Below are 22,903 nucleotides of genomic sequence, written 5' to 3'. Positions count from 1 at the left end.
AACAGAAATCAGGAGGAAAAGGGAGTAATTTGTCTGTTTCTTTCTGTTTTTTGTTTGTTTGTTTTTTTAACACCACCTCGAGCTCTGTATCATTATTTTCTACTTTCCTTAAAGAGTTAAATTATCTCTAAAGATTAGTAACTTACATCCTTTTACTTATAATCGATAGAAACAAGCCCTCAAATTATATATACGTATGAGTGTGGGTATACATTTTTCTTAAATCTTAAATGCTGTACTAACACTGTAACAGACACGAACAAGTGAACCCCCATACCATTTTTCTTCCTCCTCTTGTTCACGAATCACTCCCACTCCCATAGTCATGTCTGAGCAGACACAAGCTACCCAGCTAGACTACATTTCCTTGGCCTCACTTGAGTTTATCTGTGGCATTGTAACCAAATTCTCAAGGGAACGTGAGCAGCAGAAATATGTACATTTCCATGGTGCTTAATGGATCTCCACTTCCTTTCCTTTCTTTCCCTCTTATTCACTGGTGTATGAGGACAACTGGAGTTGCCAGCTTCTAGAGATGGAAGCCACATGTTGAGGATGACAAAGGTGAACATTCCATCTGTCCCTGGGTAGCTTCATGGAACAGAAAGGTTATATAAAAAGGAACCAAACATCTATTCTATTTAAGTGCCTCCATTTTAGGCCTCTATTATAGCAGCTTAGTTTGTACTTGAACTACAAGTATCAAACTATAGAAAATTGTCAACCTACTATAGCACTGTATTAGGAGAGGTAACAGTTCTGAAGTCTTTAGCATGCCTTTTTCATCTAATTTATTCTACTCCAATATCTTTTTAATGTCCACTTTGCCTTGCAAAATTTCAGTAGCTTCTGGGATACCTAGGGTTTTTTGTTAACAGTTAAAACTGGCTGATATATTTTTAGCTCACTAGGTATTAATATGTATTTTTCATTTTTTTTCCTAGTACAGTATTTCTCAGGACAATTTATAGAAATGAGCCCTGAGGATGCCAGATATTACTGCATTCAATTTATACCTACTAGAGAACAGAATGATTACACTAAATTAAATCTCCATCATTCTCGCTGGTATCCAAAGATACCCATTCTGACAAGGCTGTGCTAGCTATCATCAAAAGCAATATCTCAGGAAACAGACTTGTAGTGCTATAGGCTAGTCTTGTAAAAAGAAACTTATTCAGCTTTGCAATGAAACAGTCTAAGGCTCTAAGGAGTATAATATAACAATCTCTCTGTGCAAAGGCATGATTAATTAGTGTGCTCTAATTCACTATTCCCTTTTTTTTCCCCACTAAGATAGTTTCCCCTAGCATATGGTAAGGAAAGTCTTATGTTTCCTGCTGCTTTAGAGAATATTTGCCATCTTAACACTTTCAAGAGTTATAAATCATACTCTTTTACATTGGAATAACCCATCAAGAAGTTAGCAATTACAAAACAACAAAGGCAACATTATCAAGAAAAAGTAATTAACAAATGGTGCTGGAACAAGTGTACATCCACATGCAAAAAAAAAAAAATACGTCTAGACACAGACTTTACACCCTTCCTAAAAATTAACTCAAAATGTGTCACGGACCTAAATGTAAAATGCAGAACTATAAAAATCCTAGAAGATTATTAATAGAGGTAAAAAATACAGATGATCTAGAGTTGGGTGATAACTTTTTAGATATAACACAAAAGGCACAATCCATGAAACAAAGAATTGATAAGCTGAACCTCTTTGAAATTAAATTTTTCGGTTCTGTGAAAGACACTGTCAAGAGAATAAGAAGATAAGTCACAAAATGGGATAAAATATGCAAAAGATATATCTGATAGAGGACTATTATCCAAAATACACAGAGAACTCTTAAAATTCAACAAGAAAGCAAACTCAATTTCAAAAACTGGCCTACACCTTAACAGACACCTCACCAAAGATGATGTACGGATGTCAAATAAGCATATGAAAAACTGCTCCACATCATCTGTCAGTAGGGAAATGGAAATTAAAATAAGAAGCCGGCTAGGCATGGTGGCTCACGCCCGTAATCCCAGCACTTTGGCAGGCCGAGGTGGGCGGATCACCTGAGGTCGGGAGTTCAAGACCAGCCTGACCAACATGGAGAAACCCTGTCTCTACTAAAAATACAAAATTAGCCTGGCAAGGTGGCGCATGCCTGTAATCCCAGCTACTCGAGAGGCTGAAGCAAAAGAATCGCTTGAACCCGGGAGACGGAGGTTGCGGTGAGCTGAGATCGCACCATTGCACTCCAGACTGGGCAACAAGAGTGAAACTCCGTCTCAAAATAATAATAATATGCCACTACATACTTACAGTATTTGAATGGCCAAAATTCAGAATGCTGACAAAGCAAGTGCTGACAAGAACATAGGGCAACAGAAAATCTCTCATTCATTGCTGGTGGGAATGCAAAATGGTGTAGCCACTTTGGAAGACAGTTTGTAGTTTCTTGCAAAACTAGACCTGTTCTATCATATGACCCAGCAATAGTGCCCCTTGGTATTTACCCAAATGAGTTGAAAACTTATGTCCCCACAAAAAACAAAACAAACAAACAAAAAACCCTGCACATGGATGTTTGTAGCAACTTTATTTATAATTGATAAAACTTGGAAGAAACCAAGCTGTCCTTCAGTAGGTGAATGGATAAACTGTAGTACTTTCAGAAAAGAGAAAATTATTCAGAGCTAAAAAGAAATGAGCTATCAAGCCAAAGACATGGAGGAATTTTAAATGCATATTACCAAGTGAAAAAAAGAAACAACCTGAAAAGGCTACATACTGTATGATTCCAACTATTTGACATTCTGAAAAAGTCAAACCTAAAAGCTAAAAAGAACACTGGTTGCCAGGTGTTGGGGAAAGGGGGGATGAATGGGCTGTGCACAGATGATTTTTTAGGGCAATGAAAATGCTGTGTGATACTATAATGTTGCACAGACATCATAATACATTTGTCCAAGCATATAGAAGGTAAAACACCAGGAATGAACCCTAACGTAAACTATGGTCTTTGAGCGATAATAATGGGTCAATGTAGGCTCATCGGTTGTAGCAAATTTACCACTCCAGTACGTGGTAATTGGGACTGTTTCAGGCCAAGGGTGTATGAAGAATCTCTACGCCTTTTGTTCAGTTTGCTATGTACCTAAAACTGCTTTAAAAATTAGTCTTTTTTTAAAAAAATATAGCTGTTTATCTAGAAAGATTTAAGGACACAAAGACTTTCATTGTTTATAAATATCTCATTATAGTAAGCCACACCATCATTACTATTGTCCCAGATTTTTAGAGTATTGCCTTCAGAAATCTCTGTTCAAAATTTAATTGTGCCATCTTAAGTTTATAATATATAACATGTTAATGTATTGACAAACACAGATTTTTTTTTTTTTTTTTGAGACCAAGTCTCACTGTGCCACCAGGCTGGAGTGCAGTGGTGCGATCTCAGCTCACTGCAACCTCCACCTCCTGGGTTCAAGTGATTCTCCTGCCTCAGGCTCCCAAGTAGCTGGGACTACAGGCACGCGCCACCATGCCCAATTAATTTTTGTATTTTTAGTAGAGACAGGGTTTCACCATGTGGGCCAGGATGGTCTCGATCTCTTGACCTTGTGATCTGCCCACCTTGGCCTCCCAAAGCGCTGGGATTACAGATGTGAGCCACCGTGCCCGGTTGAACACGGATTTTTAAAAGATTATTTATGTGTTGTATAGCTGGATTACATGAGGTTTTAGGTCATAAGATAGATATAGTTTTATATTACAGAGAAACATCAACATGACTAAAAGATCCTGCAAGGGATGATCTAGGGTAAACTGAATTGGTCAGAAAGCATCAGGACACATTAGACTGGGAGAACATCTTCTCTGAACTCCAGAGTGGTATATCCAAACTCCTAACCCAATATTTCCACATGGAAATCTAATGGACATCTCAAAAGTAGTATGTCTAAAGTAAAAATCATGAGCTTTACCCTAAAACTTGTTCTTCTAATTTTTACAGAAGCTAAAGCTCAAACTTTGAAGTCACCCTTGACTGGCTTTTTAACAGCTCATATTCAATCCATTCAAAAATTATATTCAACTTCAAAAATCTATCCAGAATCCAACCATTTTCCTATGACCTTGGTCCAAACATCACCTCTTACCAGGCTGAATGCAATAGACGCATAACTCAATTTCCAGCTTTCACTTCCTTCCCTCTACACTCTATTCTCAACACTGCAGTTAGAGAAATCCAGTTAAAATGAGATTTCAAAACTATGAATGAAGAGTTAAGAAAAAAGTTAGATTGAATTTCTCTAATACTCATCTAAGACTGTGCTCTTCAATACTGGCCCCATGTAGCTACTGAACTGTGAAATTAATTTTTTTATTTTAATTATTTAAGTTTAAAAATTAGATCATTGTAAAATACTTTTTTCTGTTCAACACAGCTTTACTGATTTGGGAAGAATACATTTTAATTTAACTGTTGAAAAGTTGACATTCACATTGAGGTGTGCTGTAAGTGTAAAATACACAGCAGATTTTGACTTTGTGTCTTAGTCTATTCAGACTGCTATAATAAAAATGCCATAGACCGATGTCTCATAGACAACAGAAATTTATTTCTCACCATTATGGAGACTGAGAATTCTAAAATTAAGGTGTCAGCAGGTTGAGAGTCTTGTGAGGCTCCGCTTTCTGGTTCATAAATGGCCCTCTTCTTGCTGTGTCTTTATGTACATAAAGGGAGAAGAATGCACTCGAGCATCTTTTTTATGAAGGCCCTAATCCCATTCAAGAGGATTTTCTCTCATAACCTAATCATGACCCTCAAAGACCCTACACCTCCTAATTCCATCACTTTGGGAGTCAGGATTTCAAGATATAACTTGGGAATGATACAAACATTCAGTCAATAGCACGTTCTATTAAAAAATTTAAATATTTCATTAATTACTGATTGCATGTGAAATGACTATATTTTTGATATATTGTATTAAAAAGTATTATTGAAATTAATTTTATCTGTTTTTTTGTTCATTGTGATCACCAGAAAATTTTAAAAGACATATGTAGGGATTATATTATATTTCTTTCAAACAGCACTGATTAAGAGTATCAAAGAAACAATGTTGAGAATGATGGAAAAGCACCATTTGAAGACATAATTGCTGATAACTTTCCAGAAAAATAGATCCTCATAGAAAAAAGTCTTTGAATACTATGCAACATAAATAATAATAAATCTGTACCAATCCATATCATAATGAAGATGCAGAATATCAAAGACAAACATGAAATCTGAAGAGCTACCAAGTTTACCAATAAAGTTTGATATTTAGGTGAACAATAAACTTCTCAATACCAGAAGATAGGGTGTTTAAAGTTCCTATGGAAATAACTGTCTACCTATCTAAACTAATTAAAGAGGGAAGACAATGAAAAACAATAGCAGAGAGAATATATAAATTGCATCAAGGAATAGCGGGTACTAAAATTGTTTTTTAATTAGTATATATAATAGATTATCAATTCTACAAATAACCAAAATGTTCTGCTGAAAAAGATAATTAAAATTCTAAAGAATCATAATGAGATGATAAGCATTTATGGAATAAGGATAAACATTTAAACATTTTGTCCTGGCCAGGAGGAGAATGACATTACCAATTATTGACTTGATTGTAAAAATATACAGTTCATCATAAAATATAATAAATTTTTTAAATATAAAATCTATAGTTTTCAAATCTGTGTAGGAAAAGAGGGAATATAGAACAGAAAGCAGGAAATGGTGGGAGGAAGGGGTTATAAAAATGGATGTTAACATAAAAACACCAAGTGAAATTATAGAGACAAGTAAAAGTGTATCAGTAATCACAGTAAATGTATAGAGAAATTAAAATCACGCATTAAAGAACAAATATAATCAAATTAAATGAAAAAAATTCTCATATTTTTTCCAAGAGATATACATATAACCATACTGAAAGGTGGAAAATAAAGTTACAAAAGGAGATATATCAGATAAATGTCAGCCAAAAGAAATCTGGAATATAATATGAATATCAGAAAAAACAGAAAGTATAAATTTTAGTAGGGATAATGAAGAACACTACTTTTTTAATATAATAAAAAAAGTGTGAAAGATACTAAGCAAAACTGACAGACTCACAAGGAGATATTGACATCTGCAGTAAATGGAGAGTTTTAATAAGACTTTTATGGACAAAAATAGTAAAGATTTGAGCAACAAAATTATCATGAGTGATCTATGTCTCTCTTTCTCTCTGTTTTTCTCTCCGCCCAACCCGCCTCATGCACATACAACCTGATACCTCCAAGTCAGAGAACATACATTCTTTCATGTACCTAAGAAAATTTTTACAAAAATTTTCTAGATCACTAATTCTCAAAAAGTTTAAAAGAATCAATATTAATATAGACCACATCATATAATCAAACCTCAAGCTAAAATCAAAACTACAAAGTTATTTATGTTAATAAATATATGCCTGGAGTCTTATAAATGGCCTCCCAAGTAACATACAATATTAATCACAATGAAAATTATAAAATATTTCGAACTTACCAACAACAAAAGTAGTCCAAAATATAGGAGATGCAACAAACAGTACTAATAGGTAAATTTAGGGAAATACATTTAGTTTTTAAAATGAGGAATGATTAAAGTAAGCTATGTATTCTACTAAGGAAGCTAAAAAAATAACAAAATAGTGATTAAAATGAAGGAAGTAATAAAGAAAAGTACAGAAATCAATAATGTAGCAAAGGGGAAAATTACCAATGAAATAAAAAACTAGTACTTTGTGGAAACCAAATTTTCTTACCACACCAAAAAAACAAAAAAAACAAAAAAACAAAAAAAACACATGCTGAGATGGTTTGATGAACAAATTTTACCAATACTGAGCAACAAATAATCATTTTATTGAATTAAAAATGCAAAGACCTGAAAAAGAAGAGCAGCAACCAGACTTACCATATAAATCTCGTCCTTAACACCAAACCAGTGAAGTAGAGAGAAGAAAATATAAACCAATTTTACTTATGAATATAAATGCAAAAAATCCTACAAGAAAGAGATATGGCAACTAAATTTAGTACACTATTTTTTTCCTATAAGAATATTATTGGTACAATTGGAATTTGAATGGGGCCTGTGGACTATCATAGCAATGTTTTTCAGCATACAACTATATTTACTTATTTTGATGGTTGTATTGTGTATGTGTAGGAGAATGAAGAAAGTAGACTCTAAAGTATTCAGTGATTGTAGGACCTCAGGCCTCAACTCTAGTGGCTTAAGCAGGGAAAAAGGCTATTTATACTAGACCTGCAACTATTCTGTGAGTTTGTGACAGGTTCAAAATCAAAATATTTTAAATATTTTAAAAAATCAACTTAAAACAAAAGCACGTGAAAGAAAATTTTGGCTTGGTGCAGTGGCTCATGCCTGTAATCCCAGCACTTTGGGAAGCCGAGGCGAGAGGACTGCTTGAGCCCAGGAGCTTGACACCAGCTGGGACAACATAGTGAGACCTTGTTTCTAAAAAACATTTAAAAAATAGCCAGGTGTGGTGGCACATGCCTGCCCTCCCAGATACTCTGGGAGGCTGAGGCAGAAGGAACTTTTGAGCCCAGGAGTTCAAGGCTGTAGTGAGCTAAGAAGGTGCTACTGCATTCCAACCTGGATGACAGAGCAAAACTCTGCCAAAAAATAAATAAATAAATAAATAAAACAAAAAATAAATAAATAAGTAAAAATAAATCTGATCTCATCAATGCTTTAACTTATTTATACTTATTCAATAATAACTTACTGCTTCCATTTTGTAATACAACCTGTGTATGCTGAAATTTGATTCAGTACTATAATGTTATAACAGAGATTAAAAGTATACAATCTACCTCCAGCAGATTGTCTGGAGGTAGATTGTATACTTCAACCAGCTCAACCAGCTCAACCAGCTGCTGTCTGTGTGATCTGGGCAAGTACTGAACACCTGTTCTTCAGTTTCCTCATTTATAAAAAGTCAGGAAGTAATGAGTTAATATATATAAAGCATTAAAGTATTGAGTGGTAAATATTTATTGATAAGTGAATATTAGCTATAGTTATTAGAGTCAACCTTTCTACAGAAAAAAATGGAGTTATCATTCTAAATATATTCACATTATACTACTAATAATACAGCAGTAGTAATTACAAACTAATAATATATTTTAAGTTTATGACTAAGACCCTTTTCACAATGTCACAATTTTTACTCTACCTACATTACATGTTTGGCTATTTCTCATAGGGTGTGAATTCTATTTTCTTTCCTAGGGCTTTAGAGATGATATACTATTGATATAGAAACAGCAACATTTTGCTAAGGAAGAATTTAAAAACTGCTTGAAACTACGAGTCAAAGGCTCTGTGGTCTAGATTGATAAAGTAACACACTTGGGACAGAACTTCACAGGGTCTATATGAGCCAGCTTAGATTATAAAAGCAATACTTAGTGGTTGCCTGGCATCAGGCTATTTTCTGGGAAAGCTGTGTTAATGAAATGCAATGTCGATTTTTTGGGCTGGTGATTTTGGGTTCATTAGCAAAGAAACATAGAGGGTTTCCTGCTCAAAACCCTTATGCTGAGAATTAGATGACCTCCACGAAACAGGCTCAGCAAATTCCCATGATGTCAGTCCACTGGGCAGTTTTCCGAGGCAGCACATCATGCCTGTGCCTTCTTAGCAATATTCCCACAAAGTGGAGAAAAGGTTGAGGGGGAGCAACTCTGCCCCTGCTGTCCACAAAATAAATAATTGAATCACATTGAGCCAGTCTAGCAGTACTGTGAGCTTTTCTCTAATAAAAAACAATTTTGATATTTTTTTCAGTGGAAATATATTTTTCTGATTCTTTCCAGATCAAATTTATACATACTCAGCTATTTAGATCCTAAAACGGAAGTTTAGAGTCAGGTGATGAGGCACAGAGCATCATTTCCTGGAACATAGATTAAGCTTAAAAAGGAGTGTGGAGGAGGTAGAGCACCAGCCAGGCTGGACTTCATGTTCTGTGAAGACCCTGGTTTATTATTAATACAGACACAGCTAATGCTTGTACCCAGTATTGTCTGCGTTCTTTCCTATATTAGGAAACTTGAAAACTAGCAGAAGATAAAGTCAAAAGATTGCATAGGAACCCAAACTTGGTTTCATTGAGAGAGGAGAGAATTTTGGATTAAGTAGATGAAAAAGCAGTAAGAATATTCTTCTTACTATGGACTACTGCTATTCAATTTCTGTTCAGCTCTACTGAGTACATTGTTGAAGTGATTTATTCCCCACTTAGACTGTAAGCTCTTTAAGGTTAATATTTATCTTAAATACTCTATATCTGGAACACTTAGCACACAGTGACTGACATTTAATAAATGTTTGATTGCTCACCTAAAATAATTGTTTATTTCATTTATTAATTCTGGTAAGTGAAGCAATTGTTCATCAGCCAATTTATTTTTCTTTCCTTCCCTCTGAGATTATATCTTGGCCTTCTGATCCACCCAGAAATACTATCATTGGATTCCTAAGAGATCCACTTTAAACCATATCAGCCCTTGAGGCTTTCTTTCAAAGAAAAGTCAGAAAGGCACTGAGTTGAACATTGGCAGTGTCTATCTAACAATTGTCCAATGGAGGTGGCCATAGCCAAAGGACTCCAGGCATTCTGGGTTCATTCTCAAGACAATATCTACTGTGTAGCTAAATGCATTAGACTACCTGACTCCTATTCCCCTAGCTAGCTTTCTTTTCTGTGATTCTATATTTACTAAGCAGTCTTGTAATTATTATTTAGCTTTCCATGTAGTTCTTCCTGCAAGAAAAGAATGTGCTGCCAATATACACTATAATCTCTTCCCACAAATTAACAAATTAATATTCAAGGTTTATACATCAATTTTGAAGTTTTATATAAGTTTGCCCCTGAGATGTGGGCAGGAGTGCTAAACAAAAGAACAAAGTAAAAGGAAAAAGAAAATGTCAAGTTTGTGAGCTGCAAGACTGAGAAACAGACCTAGCCTTCAGAAATGATCAAAGGAACAGTGGCCATCAAGTGGTTAGGTGAGGTCTTCTGGGACATAGCCTGGAGCCTTTTCCCCCCAGATGAGCACATACTTATCAGTTCATGCGCTTTCCATATACTTGACACACACTTTGGTATTTCTCTAAAAGACATTAATGACATTGCATTTTCTGTCATTTAGCTTTTTGGTCCCAAACATAGATTTGATTACTGGCTTGTGAAAAGCAATCTGTCTGAAATGCATTGGCTGTATATCTGGCTAGTTAAGAAATGGACATTTGAGTGGTCATTTCTACAGTCGCCATACAATACCACTGCACAGCTCACCCAATCATTTCAGCCTCATTCATCATCTATACACGATGCTATGCGATTGCTTTGGAGTATAAGGAGAAACTTGACTGAATATATGATTATTTATGGTCTTACCAGTGCTCTAGCCTAGCTGCTTATCTGTGAATGATGAGCACTACACTGAATGGCTGACTCATTCATTTTACTCATTTTAACAATCCACGAGTGGGACTGATCAGCAGAAAAGCACACGAAACTTCCAGATCATCAGGATGCCTTTATGGGAGTATAGTTAAAGTTTTTACTATTCTGCTCTTCTAAGTTTTAGTTTCCAAATGGCCACCACCAAACTTACTTTATTTATGCCTTACAGAATTTGTTGTTTATCCTCATGGTAGGTGAGGCAGGTAAGGTAAATAATATTTTAATTTGATTGTTGAAGAAAGTAGCTAGAAAGGTTAAATAATTATGGTAAGTCAAACACAGTCAATATAAGACAGAGCTGGAAACTGAAGCCAGATCTAATGGTCTATGAAAATATAATTCATGCATTAGTTCAAACTTTAAAACAGAGGTTCTTGCATTTTAGTGTACTATACTTAAGAGTCATCTGGGACCCTGACTAGATACTGAACTAGTCCAAGCTACTAATTCCTTTTTCCCAAAACAGCTATGGTGAAACAACAAACAGAAACAAAGCAGGAAAAAAAAAAAAAAAAAGAGGAAAACGTGGATCTAAGAATCTAACAAAAACCTGTGACAAACTTTTGGGGAAACCAAGGCGCTTGGGTTGAGAGGTACAGTACAGATATAACAATAGTAAGACTGGTTGGATAACAACTTTTAAATTACTTGAATTCAGCAGAAAATAGAAAAAGAAAGCTAGGAAATAGGGAGCACAGATGTAGAAGTGCCAAAACTGAGATAACAGAAGTTACAATGAAAAAGAAAAGGAATAAGGCAAGAAGAGACTATTTGAAGAAATAATGAGGATAAGTTTTGTTGAAAGACTTAAGACTGCAAGGCCTTAAAGAGACATAGGAAAGATAAGGAAAATCTCACAGCCAGACATAGTATTATGAAACTTCAAAATATGAAAGAAAATCTAAAATTTTCTGAAATAACAGAAAAATCCTTAGAAGGAGGATTTGCTGGGTCTAAGAACATATGCATTTATAGTATTAATTGATAGCGCCATGTTATTCTCTGTAAGAATTGCACTAATTTACACTCCCACCAACAAAGTATAAGAAACGCCTGCTTGCCTTCAGTCTAGCCAACGCAGCACGTTATCAGGCTGGAATTTTTGACATTTTGATAAGTGGCATTTCAGTATGTTTTAAATTTACAATGATCTCATTATGAGCAAAGTTTAACATATTTTCACATGTTTAGAAACCATTTGGTATGTATGTCATTTAATATAAACCGCCTGTTCATATCATTGATTCATTTTGCCATTGGATTTTGGCTTTCTATTTATATTTTTTCCATTTTTCATTTGTCTTTGCTTATGGGTAGAAATTCCTGATCCTTACATGAACAAAAACTCGAATAGTTTATCTTTTATAATTTCTGAATTTTTGATATTGTAAGAAGAACTATCTCATTTCAAGGTTAGGATTCCTGGGGGGGCATTTAAAAAAAAATTACTAAGCAGCCACCTCAGAATTTCTATTTATGTAATTCTGTTGTAGGGCCAAAAGTCTGCTTTAGCTATCCTTGCTCTAGCCTAATAAACTTTCATATTAGATACTCAGAAAGCAATTAATGGTGATAGTCACCCAAATGTCACTTGAAACCACTCACCAAAGGTACAGCTCTGATTATAAAAGGGAAAGAATCCCCAAAAAGTAATCACTGTAAGTACTTAAAACATTCACAAAAGCATAATGTTAAAAGCCATGGAACTTAAAAATGGAAGCATGTGGATAGGGCTTCCTCCCACTTCCCTACAGCAAAGATATTTCTTACCTCCATTGCAGGTAGGCACCGCGCTTTCTAGATTCCAGGCCACCAAGCACAGATGGTTTAAGGGTGCAGCTCAGGCCCAGCTGTGCAGAGGGAGGACGGAGATGGGCAGTTCTGGAAAGAAGTTTCTTCTTTCGTTGACCCCTATCATATGTTTCCTACACTCAAAATTATTTCCCCTACCTTTATTCCATCAGTTAGAGATTCACCGATTCATTTAACAGCAAGCGCTTTCTCTCGTCACCTTCCTCCTTCTACCCTGCCCACCCCCCACCACCATATTAGGCCTTTAAACGTCAGCCCCTAGCAACTTACAATACAGTCACCTGGGGAGCTTTATAAAACTCCCAGTGCCTGGGCCTTCAGCTAATCGAGTCAAGTCAGAATCTCTGGAGGTGGGATCCAACAGGTTCTAAAGCCTCCGCAGGTGATTCCAATATGCAGCCAGGATTGAGAACAGCTGACATAGTTTGGGCCCTCTGCAGGTGATTCCAATATGCAGCCAGGATTGAGAACAGCTGACATAGTTTGGGCCCTCCGTCTAGTTAGTCAATTAACAATTCATGCGCAACACAGAGCAAGCTTAAAGATGCAATAAGAATTTTGAAAAACCTTAAGAAGTGTTTTTGGAGAATTGCATGTTTTCGAGGACACTATTTCTAGATAGGGTATTGCAGTAAAGAAATTGTTTTTCGGAGAGCAGCATGAAGAACTTGGGAAAATTTGACATTTTGTTTTATTATTCCAAGAAGATATTCTGGAAATTGCTTTCTATTTTTTATCATTATAAAGGAAAGAGTAAAAGTTACAAATTGGCTCCCTTTCTTCATATCTCTAATTCTTCCTCTCTCCTCTGTCACCAAAATAGACGTACCTTTTTGTTTCCCATAAAGCCTATTTTCCAGATATGAAATATCAGATATTCAGCAGCACAGAAATTGAGTAGGAATTTTTTTCCATCAGCTAAATGCATTTTTCTAATATTTGAAGACATTTGTCATTTAAAAGCAATTTCCCTCTCACTTCGTGCGTGCTTAAATGTGAATGAATAGGCTAATGTGTAATTTGTATATTATCTCTGCATACTGGCTGCTGCTATTTATAGCTAACCTTTTGAACAATAACTGCTGTTTCCAAACCTAACAATTCCCTTTCTGTTTACCACAGTCTTTTCCATATCAGATGCATATGATCTGAAAATAGAATTTCCTTAATCCTAGCCATTTTTCCCCATTTTTCTCAATTTTCTATTTTGCCATTAAGTTTTTCTTTTCTCTGTTCTCCCGCAAAGTAATTTTGTTCATATTCCTACTCAGCAGTTCCCAGCAAAGAATATCTTTTAAATAAAATTTGTCTACGCAGATTGAAAATATAATTGTGTTAATGACAATATTACTTTGGTTATTACAGAACAAGGAAATAGATACTTCCTATATTGTGAGCCAAGTGTATATTAAACCCATTATTTATGTATACTTATTTTGGATCACAATAATAGATTTTTATTTAATGGGCATGTAACACATTTCTATATTTGAGGCTATGAGCATCATGATTTAAAATTAGAAGCTTACCTATTTAATAAAAACCAACCTCTATTGATACCAAAAATACGTACCTTTAAATAGTTATGGGTGCACAATAACTTGATTTTTTTACACCATAAAGTGTTCATATTTTTAAAAATATAGACATCTAAGCTGGAAACTAGTGTTAAAATAAAGCCTATCAAATTAACCTCTTTTAAAACTTTATTTTACTTATAAAAATATTTTTATAAACTCATGTTGATTAAAAGCTTTAAAAAGTTGAACTAGTACTAATGAAACAACAAAATGTTTCTTTTATTATTAAAGATAATTTGAAAATTTGGGGAAATTTTGATTTTCTGGTAATTAGTGATAGAATATAATTTCTTCACTAAAAAGCAAAGTTACATACATTCAAATGCTTGGGAATTTTAAAAGTGTCCTCAATGTTGAGAAAATTTGCTAATATTTTCAGAATGCTATCCCTATATTTATGTACACTATTTAAAGTATTTAAATATAAAAAACTTCCTGCCCATTTCATCCTTTTGCTAGTTATAGCAGTATGTGGCAAAAATATTAAATTAATTATTTTGAATCTTATTCTAAGTTTTTTAAAACTTATTCAAATGTGTTTTCACCTTCTGGTTTTATATTGTATCTTCCGTGTCACTTTTCACATGATGAATGTCGGTTCTGTTTTAGCTTTAATAGTGTGTGGCTCTTAGATAGCATTTAGGGTTAATTGGAGTTTTCTGTCTGGTAACATTCTAAAAATTGAAGAATCAGTTTATCAATAAACCCATATTATTATTTCTACTATTTCCTCAAATTAAGTCTGGAAGTCTGACTTTTATGAAACTGATTGCAAAGTATAAAGTGTGAACTACGATAATATTCTGGGACATAATTTTCTGTTTAATAAGAAAAGTATATTCAAATGTTTTATGACACTATATTATGTGGCTACAAAAAATTAAATGAAAGAGGTTTTATAATTAAATTACTCTACCACAAATGTGTTTTTCATCCTTGATTGAATGTCTATGTCAATGGCTGAGACAAAGGACCAACTGAATTAAAGAGAATGGAATGGGACAGGAATGAGTGTCACATTTTCTGCTTATATTTTTACAAATATTTAACAAGAACTACACAATAAACTTGTAAAAAATTTTAAAAACTTAAATATTGTAGTACAGTATAAACTCAGTTCAAGTCAACCGCAGCTTTGATAAAGTAAATGTTATTTTACAATATACTAGTGAAATGGTACATTAAACAATCCACCTTTTTTGCTACTTAGGTTACATTTCATGTATCCTATTTAATCTAGTCATTGCAATTTATATATATTTAAAAGATACAGGCCAGTGGCCTGTATGGTATTCTACATTTTATTAACAATTATTAGGGAAAGGGAGGTTCCATGATTAACCACTGGATTAAAGAGATTTCTTTATGTTTTTAAAATGCTAATGACATTATACTTCTGTAAAAGGATATAGTATATGTGTTTTTATAAAGTAATTGATCACAGGATACTTTTTTCATAATTAAGTTGAGGAATAACTGGATTCTATAGAACACATTTGAGAAAATGCTGATATGGCCAATAACCAAGAATCGATATGTTGAGATTCTTTATTCCCTGAGGAAAGGAATAACCAAGAACACATTTCTCAAGTCCTCAGTTGACCCCCTCATCACACGGGTCACTTTCTTCTGGTCTCTCTCTCTGTGATCTAAAAGTTGTCCTGGAGTTTGGTTTATATCAGATTAAAAGAAAAATATATTTCTTGCCTTAAGAAATGTCTGAAGCAGACACAAGAACAGATTTGCTTACTACAAACTTAAAAATTTTTATGATGAAAGGTCAAAACTGCAATATGAGAATGTATGCAGACATTTGAAGGTGACATATCTATGCTTCAATGTTTTCCATTAACGCAAAAAGCTTCTGTTGGGATGATGGTACAGAGATGAAGTTTGTTATTAAATATAGCTCCAGAGCTATATAGGTGGAAAAATTTTCGTCAAATTTTCTTTGGGAGCAGTAACACAATAGAATGCCATCCTTAGCAATGTACAAAATGAGGCCAACAGATACCAGATAACCTTTCAATTAGCAAAATACCTATAGGAAATACAAAATATATGAAAGTGGATTCCAGGACTATAGAGCACCCCAAAAAGTCAGCCAGTATAATCACCCACCTGGTGATTGAGTTCCCTGTTTCCACTATATGGTTTGGTGCCCAGGGAGATGATGATTGCTTCTGCAGTGATAGCGCCCAAGAAGAGGCTAAAAAGCCAAGTCAGAAGTGCAGTTAGATGTTTTGCAGGACACTAAATTAAGTGACATTTTGATCCCCTCCTTCCCCATCGGGGGAAATTTCAGCCAGATATTGGGTGAAATTCACCCCCGATATTTCACGTAGGTTCTTTTCTATATTCCCTAAGTGTCGGCTGGTCTGAGAGATAAAGAGACAGAGTACAAAAGAGATAAATTTTAAAGCTGGGTGTCCAGGAGAGACATCACATGTCAGCAGGTTCCGTGATGCCCCACAAGCTGCAAAACTAGCAAGTTTTTATTAGTGATTTTCAGAAGGGGAGGAAGTGTACGAATAGGATGTGGGTCACACAGATCACGTGCTTCACAAGGTAATAAGATATCACAAGGCAAATGGAGGCAGGGCAAGATCACAGGATCACAGGACCACAGGACTGGGGTGAAATTAAAATTGCTAATGAAGTTTCAGGCACGCATTGTCATTGATAACATCTTATCAGGAGACAGGGTTTGAGAGCAGATAACCAGTCTGACCAAAATTTATTAGGCAGGAATTTCCTCATCCTAATAAGCCTGGGAGCGCTATGGGAGACTGGGGCTTATTTCATCCCTGCAGCTCGACCATAAAAGACAGCCGCCCTCTGAAGCAGCCATTTCAGAGGCCTACCCTCAGGGACGCATTCTCTTTCTCAGGGATGTTCCTTGGTGAGAAAAAGAATTCAGCAATACTTCTCCCATTTGCTTTTGAAAGAAGAGAAATATGGCTCTGTTCTACCCGGCTCACTGCCGGTCAGAGTTTAAGGTTATCTCTCTTGTTCCCTGAACATTGCTGTTAACCTGTTCTTTTTTCAAGGTGCCCAGATTTCATATTGTTCAAACACACATGCTTTACAAACAATTTGTGCAGTTAACACAATCAACACAGGGTCCTGAGGCCACATACATCCTCCTCAGCTTATGAGATGACAGGATTAAGAGATTAAAGTAAAGACAGGCATAGGAAATCACAAGGGTATTGATTGGGGAAGTGATAAGTGTCCATGAAATCTTTACAATTTATGTTCAGAGATTGCAGTAAAGACGGGCATAAGAAATTATAAAAGTATTAATTTGGGGAACTAATAAGTGTCCATGAAATCTTCACAATCCATGTTCTTCTGCCATGGCTTCAGCCGGTCCCTCCATTTGGGGTTCCTGACTTCCCACAACATTCCCAAAATGTTATAACTCTGATGTAAATAATTAAAATTAATCCAAAATATGAAGTATAATACAATTTTGTATGTTATATTTATATAACCTTATGCTAATCTGTGTATGCCAATTGCTGGCATCATTGATTTTTTTAAAAGAAGCTGTTTATAAGTTGTGTACTGTTCACACTGACTACACACGCCACAGAGGGGAAATGCTTCAGAGAGGAAATGGAAGGAGAGCTCATGCCTGAAAAATGTCCTAAAAAATATCAATAGGGAATCTGTTTTACTTTTTATTGTTTCCTAGTGTCTGATCAATATCTGGTCTGCTTAGGACAGTTATAATGGTGAGAGGTTCCTCCCTGAAGTTGATGCCACCTTTAGCTTAGCCTGCTGGAAGATTCTATGTTATCCCTTCTCTCCAATCCTTCATTTTATAGATATTGTCAATGACTTTGGAAGGTGCTTAGGATTTCCACCTATACTAGAAAAAAATGTGAACAAGAGAACCTTCAATAAGTTGGGAAATCTAGAACAGAGAGAACTTGTACCTTATGCAACAAGGTATCAAATAGTCTCAGTGTCAGCTGAGACACTAATTCAATAGATACCATATTTCAAAGTGAAATGCAAGGTTATGACCTAGGAATTATAAGGGAGGAGTTCTAAGAATCATTACATGACTTTCAATCCTTCACCCTTATCAAACTTGAATAAAAAATTTAAATGATTTGAATATTGAGAGAAATGTTAGTAAGCCATGAATCTTTCCCTGCTTCCCAAGTGTGGAGAGATGAAGGTGCTTTCCCTTTAACCTTCAGTCTGTAAAGAGGGCCTTAGGAGATTCCTCAAAGACCTTGATATATATCTTCTGTTTGGAGGCCCCAGGGACTGGAAATTAAACTCTGAGAAATATAAGGCAAAACTGTGATGGGCTTGTTTCCCTGGTGGCAAAGCAAAACAAGACTGTGTTGAGAACAACCAGATATCCAGAGCTCGTTAAGGGTGATGGAGGAGCATGGAAGGCTGATACTTGTCCTACTAATTCACTGGCTAAAAACAAGAAGAAGCTGGCTTGGGACAATCTTATGGCCTTTTCCCAAAGGCCTCTGAGAGAGATGCACATGCCAGTAAGAGAAAGAAGCTTGAGATATCATTGGATGCCTAGGGCCAAAGAAGACAAAAAAAACGCACCCAAAATAAAGAGGGGCTGCCCCACTAAAGGGAACTGTAGGAGACAGGCTCCCTAAAGATGGGCTGTGGGTGGGGCATTTGGAGAAGCCATGACAGTCTACCTCACCCCCAACACTGTGACCAAAAAAATGAGATTTCAATTCCAAAGAGAGCCCAGGCCAGCTTTCAATAATACTAACCGGGTAAGGCCTTTTCTGTTCCTTTTTTTCTCTTTCTCTTCTGCTTGCTCTGACCTTGGTGGGATTAGACATCATGGTGTGGTACATGGGGGAGAAGCAAAGAAGTACAGACAAGAACTAACAAAGTTGAGAATTCTTAACTTTCGGTAGAGATTAAAATTGGGATAGTTACACTGGCCAGGAGATATTTACTAACTAGAGAACTTTCCATTACCTGAAAGTGAATAAGAAAAATCATATCTCCTCATGATTATGATCCTTTATTTATTCTTGTTCAGTTTTTTTTCCCAAGGGAGGCCCAGGGCAGTTGCAAGATCCCAGAGGTTTTTGCACACAGAAGGGTGTAGCAGCAAGAGCATATACATGTTATATGCAGATGGAGGGACATCTGAACATGTCCTGTTCTTTAGAGAAAAGACAAGGAAGAATAAATCAGCAGCAGATAATAGGATGGATAATCAATAACCAAGGAATTTAGGTATAATTCAGAAAAACAAAGGAGAGGGATAAATCTGAATTGACTGAAAAGACATTTGTTGACAGTTCACATTGTGTTGACAGTCCACAGTTAGTGGACTAAGTGAATTTTTAGCCATCATCTTGAGAGAAATTAAGTTGAATAATAGAAAAATTAAGTTACATTTTTGGGTCTCAACTTGAAGCCTGAGAAATTTTTACCCATCACATTCAACATACCTAAGAGGAATCCACCTTAGAAACATTCAGTTTCTCTTTTGAATCTACTTTCGTTAGAATTGTTGTTTTAGAATTGTGGTTCTCCAGATTCAAAGTCTAAATTTCATATTCAGTCAAGCCCCATACCAAGCCTTGCTCATTCCTTTGTAGCTCTGATGAAAATTGTTTACTTTTTATTCCTGTGGGCACTTCCAGAATATGACCCATTTTCAAATCAAATCTTTATTACTAGAGTAACATCTGAAGTGGTCTCTGACTCCACCACACTCTGTTGTGCACACTTCTGATTACTCTTCTTCAAGGTATGCAATTTCAGAGGTGTAGAGCCTCTTTGGGATTATTAGGCATCTGGTCTCATAGTGACAGTCTCCTACTCAAAGACTTCCAATGGCTCCGGCTCCCAATGTTGCAATCAATGTCCTTGCTCACTTGGATCCCAGTGTTCTCTTACTTTCTAATCTATTAGTGCTCGTCATCTCTCAGAAATGACATTTCAATTCTGTCTTCCACTTTGCCCCTTATATTGTTTCTTCCCAACATATTCTCCTCGAATTTTTAATTAAAATTTTTGAGAAGACTGTAGATTTGCACTCAGTCATATAAGAATAATACAGTGAGATCCCTTGGCAAGTTTTCCCCAGTGGTACCATTTTGCAAAATGATTGTACAATATCACAATCAGGATACTGACATTTGATACAATCCACTGATCTTATTCAGATTTTCGGAGTTGTACTTGTATACCTATGGAAGGGGGAATATGTGTGTGTGTATTAAGTTGTATATAAATTAATCACCTGTGTAGGTTTGTGTGTATACCAACACAGTCAAGATAGTGAACAGTTCCAGCATCACAAAAATCTCTCATATTGCCCTTTTTATAGTCATATTCACCTCCTTCTTCAGTCCCCATCCCTAACCCCTGGAAACCATTCATTTATCTCCTAAAATCTTGTCAAAATGTACTGTATATGAAATTCCATAGCATGAAACCTTTAGGGATTGGCTTTTTCTGCTCTGCCTAATTGCCTGGAGGTTCATCCAAGTTGTTGCATATATGAATAATAGCCATTTAATTAACATCTGTTGACTGAATGATAATTTAATGATTCAATATGGATAATGCCCTGCTTTTGTTTCCAAAAATATTTGATTTAGATTATCTTTTGACATCAGTTTTTCAGGGTATTTCATACTTCTTGATTTCGTGTGAATTAAGAAAGTTAAGGAATACACTTTCTTTCATCACCATGAAACTTCAATACTCAAACACACTGGGTGGGGGAGGAAAACAATTCTGTGGGAAGGAGAATGACTTTGTAGCTCCCACACAAAATCTTGGCCGAAACTCAGTGGGCTGATATGTACCCGTTAGCACACGCAGGAGGCAGGGAAGATCTCAAATAAAGAATCACAAAGTCCATCCTTATAAACCAAGCTTCCAATCCTGGATAAACAGGAGAATCATTTGGTGAATTATTTAAAAACAGAAATTATGGGATTCCACAAAAGATAATAAAATCGTACTTTTTGAGAGTGGATCCACTAAATCCAGAACTAATATTCAAGCAAAATGAATGTTTCTAGTTAGCATCTAGCATCTGTTTTGATTGGATAGTGCTCAGGTCTCATCAGTTTTTAAATATTTTAAATAACACCTCCAGTTCCATCACATCTTACATATACTGAATTTAAAATATTATTTGACGCTGACTAAAATTGTTATTAGAAAATTTAAATGAAATTCTGATGCCTTTTGTAGAGAGCAGAACACATAACATGAATTGTAAAGTCCCCTCCATAATCCAAACAAACGACTCATGCCAAAATGTTTCTAAAACAGCAGCAATAGTGTAATTTGTAGACAAAACTACAGTATGTCTTTCTATTCTCTTTATTTTCATGTGTTTACTCATAAACAAACATTTATGGAGAGCTTGTTTATACCAGCTCTCTTCAGTGTGATCTAATAAAATTCTTTCAAGAAGTTTTAACAGACATTTCTGGCTTTCCTCCAATAGCATTTTGCTATTCTTTCTAAGTAACAGAACTTCCATTTACTTGGGGGTAGAGATGTGCCCAGTTAAAATCTCAATTTCTGAGATTTCCTTAAGGTGAGGATAGCCATGTGACACCATTATGGTCAATTATAAGGAAATTGAAGGCCACTAGGCAGGAGATCTGGAAAAACTACTGTGTACAAATAAAATATTGACTATACTAATCTTGTATGTGCCTTTTTGCCTGTCACTTTTCTCCATTATTCTTTCTGTCAATGCAAATTAGATAAATGGAGGCATGGCAGCCATCTTGTGAGCACAGGTTAGGCACAGTGGATAATGAAACAGGAAGCCAGAAAAAGCCTGGTTTCTTGAACACCTTCACTAGATCCGATCTGAAAGCACCAGTCTCTGTTTTTTTTGTAAAATAAACCACATATTTGTTTGGGATTCTGTTAAATGGAGTCAAATGCAATTATGACTGACAGGAGAATCAAAACCACCCAAGTAATACAAGTAATTTCTGCTTAAAACTAATGTGAGCTACTTGCTCAGTTTCCAGAAATTTAGTTTCTTAAATATTTAAGATGTAATTTACTTTAATGTCCCAATGATTATCTTTCCTTAACTTTTGAGTATTACATCACTGTACACTTGTTTTTCATATTTCCACCCTATCCCATAGCTCAATATGATCTAATTTTCTCCCTAGTTATCCTTTCATCCCACCTCTTTGGTTATAGACATTCAACCAGAAGCCCTAGGATAAAATTCTCCTGTATTTTATAGACCAAACATGTCCACGTTTCCCTAGCAGATCACACCTTATCCTTTTGTAACCAGGATTGAGATATTACCCTCCGGTTATAATGAAGTATGTGCTATTCCACAAACATATCCCATTCTCCCACGCCCACCTTCCCAGAGAAGTTATTTCTTCCTATGTTCTCAAGGCATTTAGTGTATATTTTTAATTTGGATTGCAACTACTTGTCTCCCCACTATACCATGAACATCTTTAGGACAAGAATAATGTCATGTCAATATTGGTGCTCCACACTCCCCACCTAGCACATACTAAGCACTCCATAAATATTTTCTAAATGAGTGTTGACTCTCAGTTATCCACACCTTAAGAAAACCAAAATGCAGATTAAACCTTCATAAAGTAATATCATTCCATACCACAAGAACCAAGCAGTAATTCTCTTTGTCTCTATAGAATTTTTAGTAGATTTCTAAACCTCTTTGGTTTTAACTAACATCAAACTTTTCTTGAGGCATGTACCCATCTGTGATATTTTGCACATACATTTTAGCCAGAATCTACAAACGACTGCAAATAGGTACAAACATATAACACATAATCCCTTCTGGCTATAGGAGAGGAAGGGGTATTTCTGATAAATAGATATCCACATTCCCTAATGTTTTCAAGAACTACTCTAGG

Source organism: Gorilla gorilla, chromosome 6 (assembly GCF_029281585.2).
Source record: "Gorilla gorilla gorilla isolate KB3781 chromosome 6, NHGRI_mGorGor1-v2.1_pri, whole genome shotgun sequence".
Taxonomy (NCBI): Eukaryota; Metazoa; Chordata; class Mammalia; order Primates; family Hominidae; genus Gorilla; species Gorilla gorilla.
This window is presented reverse-complemented; position numbering follows the sequence as displayed.